The sequence below is a fragment of the Dioscorea cayenensis genome, chromosome 17, assembly GCF_009730915.1.
Source record: "Dioscorea cayenensis subsp. rotundata cultivar TDr96_F1 chromosome 17, TDr96_F1_v2_PseudoChromosome.rev07_lg8_w22 25.fasta, whole genome shotgun sequence".
Classification (NCBI taxonomy): Eukaryota; Viridiplantae; Streptophyta; class Magnoliopsida; order Dioscoreales; family Dioscoreaceae; genus Dioscorea; species Dioscorea cayenensis.
In genome coordinates this window covers 8497163-8507314 of record NC_052487.1, presented here as the reverse complement: position 1 = coordinate 8507314, position 10152 = coordinate 8497163, and the positions used below count along the sequence as shown (strand labels likewise).

The window sequence follows — 10152 nt, the reverse complement described above, 5'->3', positions numbered from 1 at the left end:
AAAAACACACGCCCATGTGGAGTTTCCACACAGCCGTGTGTTTTCTCTATATGACTAAGAAAAATCTGCTGGCTCGTCAATGCAAAATTCCTGAACATGTATACATACTCAGAGCCTGCCTCTACAATGTAAAATTAACCTGAGAATCATGAAAAACATGCTCAAACGACCAAGAAACTTCACCACACACAATGAAGCACATGATAACATCAATGATCCACAAGAAAAACACAGCAATTTGCATGTAAAAATCAAGACACCAACACTCAATGCCTTATTCATGCAAGTTCTAAACTAAAAACAAGAAAAATAGTTAAGACTTGGGTTGCCTCCCAAGAAGCGCTTGTTTAACATCACTAAGCTGGATGTACCTCTCCTTACCTCACGGGAGCTCATAGATGATGGTTTCACTCTTACCCATAACCTGAAAACATGATGAACATAATCTTTTGAGGGTAGAGAAGGAGTTATCGAACATGTTACCACATGAGGTATGTCAACTTGTTGTCGCCAACCCTCAGTGTCAACTCCCCACCGTCCATGTCAATAAGTGCCTTGGAAGTGCACAAGAATGGCCTCCCAAGTATTAATGGAACATCTACATCCTCGTTGACATCCAACACTAAAAAGTCCACAGGAAATATGTACTTGTCAACCTTGACAAGCACATCTTCAATGATACCCCTCGGATGCCTAACCGTTCGGTCCGCCAATTGAAGTGTCATCCAAGTGGGCCTAGGCTCTCCCAAGCCTAGCTTCTGAAGAACGAGTATGGCATGACGTTGATACTAGCCCCTGAATCCACCAATGCCATCTCTTCACCCATATTATCAATGTTGCACGGGATGATAAAGCTTTCGGGGTCTTTCTTCTTGTTTGGCATATTCTTTTGCAACACCACTGAACAAGCAGCATCTAAAATCACCGATGCACTCTCCTCCAACTTCCTCTTATTGGTCAAAAGATCCTTAAAAAATTTTGTATACCGAGACATTTAAGACAACGCCTCCACAAAAGGAATGTTGATGTGCAATTGCTTGAATAGACCCAAAAACTTCTTGTATTGTTCATCATTTTGGTCGTTCTTCAATCTCGAAGGATAATGGATCCTTGGCTTGTAAGGTGGGGTTGCCACCTCTTTCTCCTTGGTTGCTCAATCCTCAACCTCCATGACCTCGGTTGCTTCAACATTGGTCTTCTCATTTGGAAGCCTACCCTCAACCTCACGACACTTCTCAAAGTGATCGCCTTCACATGTTCTCTTGGATTGGTTTAGGTGTTGCTAGGTAAACTCCCTTGAGGTCTCTCAGATAGAGACTTCACAATTTGCCCCACTTGATTCTCCAAGTTATGCAATGAAGCGGTGTGGTTGCGAAGTGTGGCTTCAACTGACTAAAACCTTGGATCCGATGATTGAACAAATCTAGTCAAAGCATTCTCTAGATCGGTCATCCGAGTCTCCAAGCCTGAAACTCGATTCTCCATGTTCGGGGCTTGTTGTTGTTGTTGGAAACCCAGTGGTGCCATGGCCTTTTGTTGCCCTTGGTTATTCCAAGAAAAGTTGGGATGGCTTCTCCACCCTTGGTTGTAGGTGTTACTATAAGGATTTCCTTGTCCTCCTCCCGAATTGCCCACAAAGTCTACTTGTTCAGTTGGGGTTGAAGTAGCAATTGAAATAGGACAATCGGATGGCATATGCGAACCACCACAACCAGCACAACTTGTGATTGCTACTACCCTTAGTGAAGTCAATGTATCCAATTTCTTGCTTAATACCTCTACTTGGGCTGCCAAGGATGTAACCGCATCAATTTCATGGAGTCCGGCCACTTTTTTCCTTTCTCTTGCATTCCATTGGTAGCTATTCAAACCCATTTCTTCAATCAATTGTCGGGCTTCTTTGGAGGTCTTGTTCCCCATTGTACCTCCTGTGGCGGCATCTAGAAGTTGTTTGTTGCTTGAGCTCAACCCGTTATAAAATGTATTAATGGTCATCCACTCTGGGAACCCATGTTGTGGACACTTCTGCAAAAGGTCCTTGAATCATTCCCAAGTCTCAAACAAGTTTCAAGCTCTATCTGAAGAAATGAAGATATCTCATTATGAAGCTTTACCGATTTTCCAGCAGGGAAATACCTTGCAAGGAAAGCTTCGACCATTTCATTCCATGTTGTAATGGAAGCTCTTGGCAATGAATGGAGCCACTGTTTGGACCTTCCTTTCAAAGAGAATGAGAAAGCCCTCAAGTAAATTGCATCATCAGAAACCCCATCGATCTTCAACATGTCACACACTTCGAGGAAGTTCTCAATATGATTGTTCGGGTCTTCATCGGCTAACCCATTAAATTGTATGGACTGTTGAACCATCTGAATAAAGGCCGGCTTCAAATCAAAATTCTGGACTGCTACTAGTCACCTTACAATGCTTGATTATGTCCCATGAATAGTAGGTCTAACAAAATCTGAAGGAGTTCATAGTTGGCCCCCTTGTTCAGCCATGTTTTCACATCCTTCATCCTCTATTTCAGCTGAATGATTCTGTTCTTGCGCAGGTTCTTTACCCTTCTATGAAGTGTTCGTTCAAGTTCAGGGTCTCCTTCAACCAATGTCGAAGGGTTCTCTTGAGTCATAACCTGGAGCTGCAACCAAAGAAAAAAAAACAAATCAGAACGATGGAAGAATAAGAAAATGTGAAATAGAATGAATGATGGATAGCTAAAATAGTAAAGTGCAAAGTGTTTCTAAAACGCCTATTCCCCGGCAACGACGCCAAAAAATTGACACACCCCTTGCGTGTGATCCACAAGTGCACGGGTTTGTTGAAGTAATAATACCCCAGTGAGTGAGTAGTCGAATCTACATGTAATAGTGATCAGAAACACGAACATTGCTATTTAACTAAGGTGAAAATGAATTAATAGGTGTGGGAACAAAATCAAAATGATAATAACTAAAGAAAATAACAAAGAGATGCACAATAAAATGAGAGGAAAGGCAATCGATAGAAAGTTGGGCACTCGGACATTGCACCCCCTAGGACTATTGTTCTAACTGCAAGACCAATCATTATACCTCCTAACTAATGTCTAATGAGTCGTGGAGACTTTAAACATACGGTCCAAAAACTTAAGATCAACTGTGACTGACCCTACATTATGCCCAGGCGGAGAAATCTCTCAGTCTCGACACCTCACACTGTGCTAGGTTGGTTTAGGCTCTAGGGATTCCAAGTGATAAACCCTATTCCCTAATATAGATCTAACATTTTGGTAAAGGCGAAAGACCCCTAATCACAATTAAGCCCTAGATACTAAGGATTACTTCAACGCTTCACTCTGTTGCTCGCGCAACTAAGACCCAACGGAGTTTGTCTCTTAGCACTTCACTCTATTGTGACCACAAAGAACTCTTGGAACATGGAGGTAGGGTAGATCACACCAAAGGAGAAAGGGGACGCTTCGCTACCTCTCGACTCACCCTCTCAACCCTCTCCAATCTAGCATTGTCTAACCCTCATGGTGTGTCACTCATCCACAAGGAATACCAAGATGGATTCTCAACCCTAGTATCACTCTAAGCGAAAATCAACACAACAAGCATTCAAGATTGGAACTCAATTAAAAACATCAATTAAGGAAAGCATAATAAAAGGTCAAAGAAACAATATCATCATAGGGTTTAAAAGTCCAAGCACCCACTAAGAGTTTAGCTCTCCATGGAGCAATATACAATCAACAATGAAGTCAAAAGTAAAGAGATGCAATCTATGAATAAAAACCCCTTGGTATTCATGTCGATAGTCTTGTAGAGCAGCCGCGGCCTCTTCAAAGATTCCCTCGTCAAGCCTAGGGAACACCTCGCCGAATCGATGCCGACGAAAACTCCCCCAATAACTATCTTCCGACGGAATGCGGTGTCGAAGATCGTAGAACCACTCCAAATACCTTACCAAAGCCTCTCTAAACCCTAGCCGCAAGCCTCTCCAAAGTTGGGGAAGAGATGTTAAAAAGATGAAAAAGAGGATTCTCAAATCGGGCTGAATCGTGGCTTTATATAGGTTGGAATCAAAAATCCACACGGCCATGTGAAATTTCCACACGCCCGTGTGAATCTGCAGGAAATCTGTTTTCAGATGCTTATGAACATTAACTGCTACAGTAAATTGCTATGTTGATTTGCTGCAATAACGTTCTACAGTACTCCACCAAAATACTCCCGGATCCACACTTTTCATGGAGACAACAAAAATAGGCACACGTATATGTTGTAGATCGCGTTGTATTTTCAAGTAAAAGCACATTTGACGGGAATCTTGCTAGCCTTGCACAAATCGGAACACATGAGTGTGACTACTTTTGTGCCCCACTAATTAACATATTCCATCAAGCATAATGGATGTTGGCACACACTCATATGTCTTCGAGCACAACTTGCATTATCTCGTGTGTTCACTTTAAGATTCCATCAACATAATGCATTCGCAATCTAGTTTGGCTTTTTTCTTCTCTATTTGGCTCCATAACACTATATGCACAAAAGAACACAAAAACATAGGTATTAGCGATAAAACCTGATAAAAGTAATGCTCATTGTAAGAAAAGAATACTTCATATTCTTAGTACACAAGCACTTATCATTTGTCAAATTTTCAGAGATTGATCAACCAAGGTATCATTCAATTGGTGGTACCTGGGAACCTACCAATGGGTTGCTTACCGATCTTTCTAACGATGTTTTACACCACAAATAAGGCCGCATACGATCCACAAAATGGATGCCTCAACCAACTCAATAGTTTAGCTGAGTACCATAACTCTTTTCTTCAAAACTCACTAAAGATGCTACAGCTCATATATCCACAAGCAAGGATCATATATGCTGATTACTATAGCCTTGTGATCTCTTTTGTCGATTCTCCACAACAATTCGGTGAGGTTATTTTAAAATAAAGTTCTATTTATACATTCAAACTAGCATTTGTTCAATTAGAGGATACATGCATGTCAAGCTATTAAAACCATTATTTTTAATATAATTTGGTTGGCTGATGTTTCAGGATTTAATAGTGGGACTTTACGGGCTTGTTGTGGTGGTGGTGGATTGTACAACTTCAATTCATCAGTGTTTTGTGGGTTACCAGAAGCAAGTGTTTGCACTGATCCATCTACATATATGAATTGGAATGGTATTCACTTAACTGAAACTGCATATCATCATATTGCTATTGGTATACTCAATGGTCCTTACAGTAGGCCACCTATGTTTACTAATTTCAGAAGTTAAATTTATTGTACTTTGTAAGATGGTTATGTATCCACTATCCACCCATATTTAAGAATTTTAGCACCCAAACTTACTTCTAAAGCCGTGCAAAAAATTTAATGAATGGATGGGTATGTATCCATCCATATATATTAAGAAATTTTAGCAACTAAGCTTACTGTACTCTATAATTCTTGTTTAAATTGTGCTGAAGGGATGCATGCATGGTTACATCACTTTTCTTTATAGTTGGATTTCCTTTTTTTTATTAATTGTTATAGTTTTCTTTTTGTTTTTTGTATTAATCGTTATAAAACATTCATACATTAGATCAACTAAAGAATTTATTCTTGAGGTGAAAGCTTTTTCAATGTGAAGAGAATATATATATACACATATCGATGTACAATAGCTTAAAACAAAGAGATACCACGTGATAAGTGTACATTTATGCATGATTTAATATTATTTTGTACACTTATTCGGTGTATATCAGAGTATTTATGTGGAAGATGATGCTAAACATGGTAGAAATTATATTCTCAGATACCGGGCAGTGCTTAAGGATGAGAGAAAGCCAAAAGAAGTAATTAAGAACCAAAATAAAGAAGATGGAGCTCTCTCAACATCAATAATTGAAGAACAGGCCAGACAGAACCACTTACGGCCATACTTACGGCCGTAAGCCTTAGGCAGAGAATCTTGCAAGCACACTTGTGCCTGTAAAGGGGAGTATAAGGATTAAACTAAGGGATTTACGAGTAGGACTTAAGCCAGTAAGCTGGATAGTAATGGTTGCCTAGAGGAGTTTACAGGGAGCATTTAGTCCCATAAGGGCTGTCACAAGAGCCATCGAAAGAAAATTATGATCCAGCGCTTCTTGCCATAAATTGGGCATGGAGGATGATCCACTACATTCATTGCAACACCACTAACAATGGGGCGTCTGCCTAACCACTAACTTTGTCCTACTTTATTAAGCTTACGTGCACCATGGTTGTGATTGGAAACTATACCAATAGTAGCTAATAGAAAAGAATATCTTGAATTTGAAAATTCCAACCAAGAAAAAGAGAAGACCTTACAAGCAGGAATTACGGCCGTAAGTCAGCCCCTAAGGCACGTGACCCATCATCTCAAGTTCCTTACAGCCTAGTTCTTATAGACATAAGCTGCCCATAAATGGCTAGGTATAAAAGATTCTGATGAGGTTTTAGAACAATCTTTTGACAGCCAAGCTTTGGAAATGAGGGTAGAGATTTCTCCAAGTTTCTAATGATGATTCATCAAGGAGAGGAGACTTACCCACCTTTAAGGAGGAGGATAAAAGCCATCAAGGAGCACCTTGGCGGCATTTATGGATTGAAAGGGGGAAGTTCTTTAGCAATCTCAAGAGGCACAATAGAAAATAGGATTTTAATGCTTTCAATAATTCTTATTGTCTATACTGGATTGTATGATTGTTATCCTATAATGGAGAACTAATTTTAGCGGTGTTTGGGAATAGATGAACTCTAGGCTTAGATTTGATTGACATTGGTTGTAAATCTTTTATGCTTATATTAATTTCTAAATGCAATCATTCACTTTTGAATTCAATCTAGTGTTTTTATTATCTTGAATGCTATTGAGGTAAAAGCCCTATTTTCTTGTTTGATGTGCTTGTTGACAAGTCGAGAGACACACCTAGCATAGGAAAACCGCGATTGCAGGGGATTTGTTAGTAAGATTAGAGATGGGTTAATTTGAAGTCGAGAATTCTCCTCCCACAATCCTTCTGAGTGAATTGTTAGGTAATTCCGTATTCTTTGCAAACCATAAGAGTAGATCTAGAGAGAGATCTCACTTCAACAAAAGGGTTATCTACTTTATGAATTTTTGTTAATTCTTGTTAAGCTTTCATAGAGTGCATTGCGATCCGGGGTGTATGTATCAGCACCAAACCGGATTAGTTACTATTCACCTTAAGAAAGGGGATAGTATACTTTAAGATTTCTCTTGGTTCAATTAGGATTGCTAAACTTACCACCTTTGTCTGGGACTTACAAAACCCTAGAGCGAGTCTATGCCCTAGCACCTCATTTCCCTTACTTGTTTGACCATATTTGATTTAGTGAATTTGAATTCTGTTTTCTCTTCTTTATTTGCCTTTACATCACACAATTTTAAATAGGCTAGTTCTTGGATTAAGGATTAGTACTAGTAGACTTTATTTTCCCTAAGGATTTATACCTTGCTTTTCAGCACACTTTATTATGAGATCGACACGTATACTTACGTCCCAATCATCAAACATGCACAAGATTGCAAATAAAACGACAAGTAATTTCACTATTGATAAAGTCCGAAAGCGTGTGTGCGTGAAAAACTCAACTAATGTCAACACTATGTCTACTACAAAGTTCTTATTGAGAAGGGACTTATTTATAAACAAAAGAATAGGTAGTACTTTCACACAACCTCTAAGGTAGCCCTTTCCCGAGTGGCCCCCGAGTGGCTTTCACACTTTCGAGTGGTAGTTATTTCTACCTATGGTAGTAACTTTCACTCATCCCATGAGATAGCTCTTTCTCTCATTAGGACAAAACAAGTATCCGACTTATGAGAGTAGCTACATACATCATAGGTGGTAGCTCTTTCCACCTATGTACAATCAAAAAAAATTCTGAAATTTTTTTCACATTTTCTGATTTTATGATTTTTTTTTTCGAATAAAACTAGTAACACTAAAGTCCCAAAAATAATGAACTAGAGTTTTCATAGGTCTAATGAGTGAGAAGAGTACATAAGTAGCAATCAGACAAAAATATTAAAGAAAATTTGATGAAAACTAGATCATGATAAAACCTAGTGTTTATAACCTCCAAAACTAAGAATTAAACTCTCAACACTAAGATGAACCTTCATTGGCAACAAGAGCATGCTCATGAAGAAAAAACAAATATGAGACATGTATAAGGTAAACCCTCCCTCACAATTAAGATGTACACTGTCCTCAATGTACGCATGTAAACAGAATAAAAATAGCATCAATAAAAGCATAATGTGTGTGGGAAAGCAATCAAAACAATACTCCATTGAACTCCTCATTAATATTTTGGTGAAGTCTAACTCATGGGTGTGCTGTGTTGTACTGGTTGTGATGCTCACAAGCTCATGCGACAAAGTCACACAGTCATGTCCATGATGAAAACATCATCAATGTCACTCTCAAGGCCATCTACACGAATTACAAGGGGTTCAGTGAACCTCAACAAAATAGAAAAGATGCACGAGTTCATATATATAGAACAATAAAGCATATATTCACAAAACAAAACAAAACATGAAGATAACTCTCAGAATGTGAAGCCTTTCTGAGTACACAAATCCACAAAATACTAACAAAACAAATAAAAGCATAAGGAAATAAAAGAAAGTCTCATGAGTGGGATGCCTCAAGCGTCGGCGTCTGGTGTGAATCAGAGGCAATATCCTCATCTAATGTCTGTTGTATACTCTCAAGGTGCTCCGGAGTCCGTGCCTGATTCTCGAGAATGGTGGCTACTGAAGCCTCAAGTCGAGCCAGTCGCTCGTGTACTGGAGTGGAAGGTGGGCCAGGATCATATCATGCTCCTGGTGCTGCTGCGACTAGTGCTACATCCATGGGTTCTCCTATAGGTGGTACATCAGTAGCCTCAGCAAGCTCATCATCGTCCTCAGAAGATGGCTCCACTAGTGCATACCCACCTAAACATGTGCGATGCACTATGGCCATCAAATCAGAGAGTGACCAATCCCGAAGGTGCAGGGGTACTGATCTTCTCCTCCCATCACATTGAACGAAGGAGACCCATCTTGAATAGGAGCTGAGAAATGTATGGACCAATGAACAATGCTCCTTTACACAGATACTCACTCTGATGTCAGAGGTAGTCGGCTACAACATACCCAAATGAAGGGGCTCTCTCTGAGTCAGATAATAGAGGTACAAAAGATCAGTTCGGCGAAGTGTGTCAGTCCCATCACTATGACCTATCACTAACCTACTGAGGACAGCATGTATATACCTGTGTGCTAGTCGTGCAAGTAGAGAGCTCTTCTACTAGCTAGGGATGACTCTGTAACCGCCGCATAAGTCATGAAATACCTAACTCGAAGTGAGGCCAGGAGGATAATCATTGAATAGCTGTGTGTACTCCACGGTATAAACATAGTCCTCGTCAGATAGGTCAAACAAGACTGCAAATTAGGTCAACGACATCCCATGAGGCCAACCAAAATCTCGAAAATGAATAGTATTCTCCTTGTCAAAATCGGTGTTGGCCATGGAACGATCAAAGTAGAAGAAGGAAAGAACCTACAAGGTAATGTCTCACCGGACGGGATCGTGAATGGAAAGAAGTCGGTCTCAACTTCCCACTCTAACAAGCTCTCTAACCTCATCAACAAGTCCAATCTCCTTAAGTGCATCACAGTCAATGAAGCGTGACTATCCAAATGTAAGCTTCTAGAGACGTTCGAACCTTTGCTGATGTGTAGGGTCAGAAATTCGATCTCTGGTAGTGGGGTTGGCTCCCTATCTTGGTGAGGACGTTTTTGAGCCCCTTTCTTGGTCCTAGGTGCCATACCTATGAATAAAGAATCAAAAGAAGTTAGTTCATCATGAATTCAGTGAAAACAGGGCTCCACGTAGGTGTGTTGGTGAGCCACGTGACTTCTTGGCTATGTTTGCCACTTTTCCAACCCATGGGGGCGCATGGGCACGTTCTTGCCTAGGCCGAGCGGCCACGCTATCGAGTAGGCCAGCCACACGGTTATGTGGTGTGCTGCCGCGCGGCAGCCAATCCACATGGGTGCAAGGCTTGGCTCGCAGAAGGGACACAAGGTCGTGTGGCTGCGCGGCCAC

At 40.3% G+C, this 10152-nt stretch overlaps 1 non-coding gene across 1 annotated transcript; it reads left to right on the top strand.

Moving 5' to 3' along the window:
• Positions 1-2005: 2005 nt before the first annotated feature.
• LOC120281438 lies at positions 2006-2110 on the top strand. The gene has a single exon (XR_005542577.1). It is a non-coding gene; the product is annotated as a small nucleolar RNA R71 (small nucleolar RNA).
• Positions 2111-10152: the final 8042 nt, after the last annotated feature.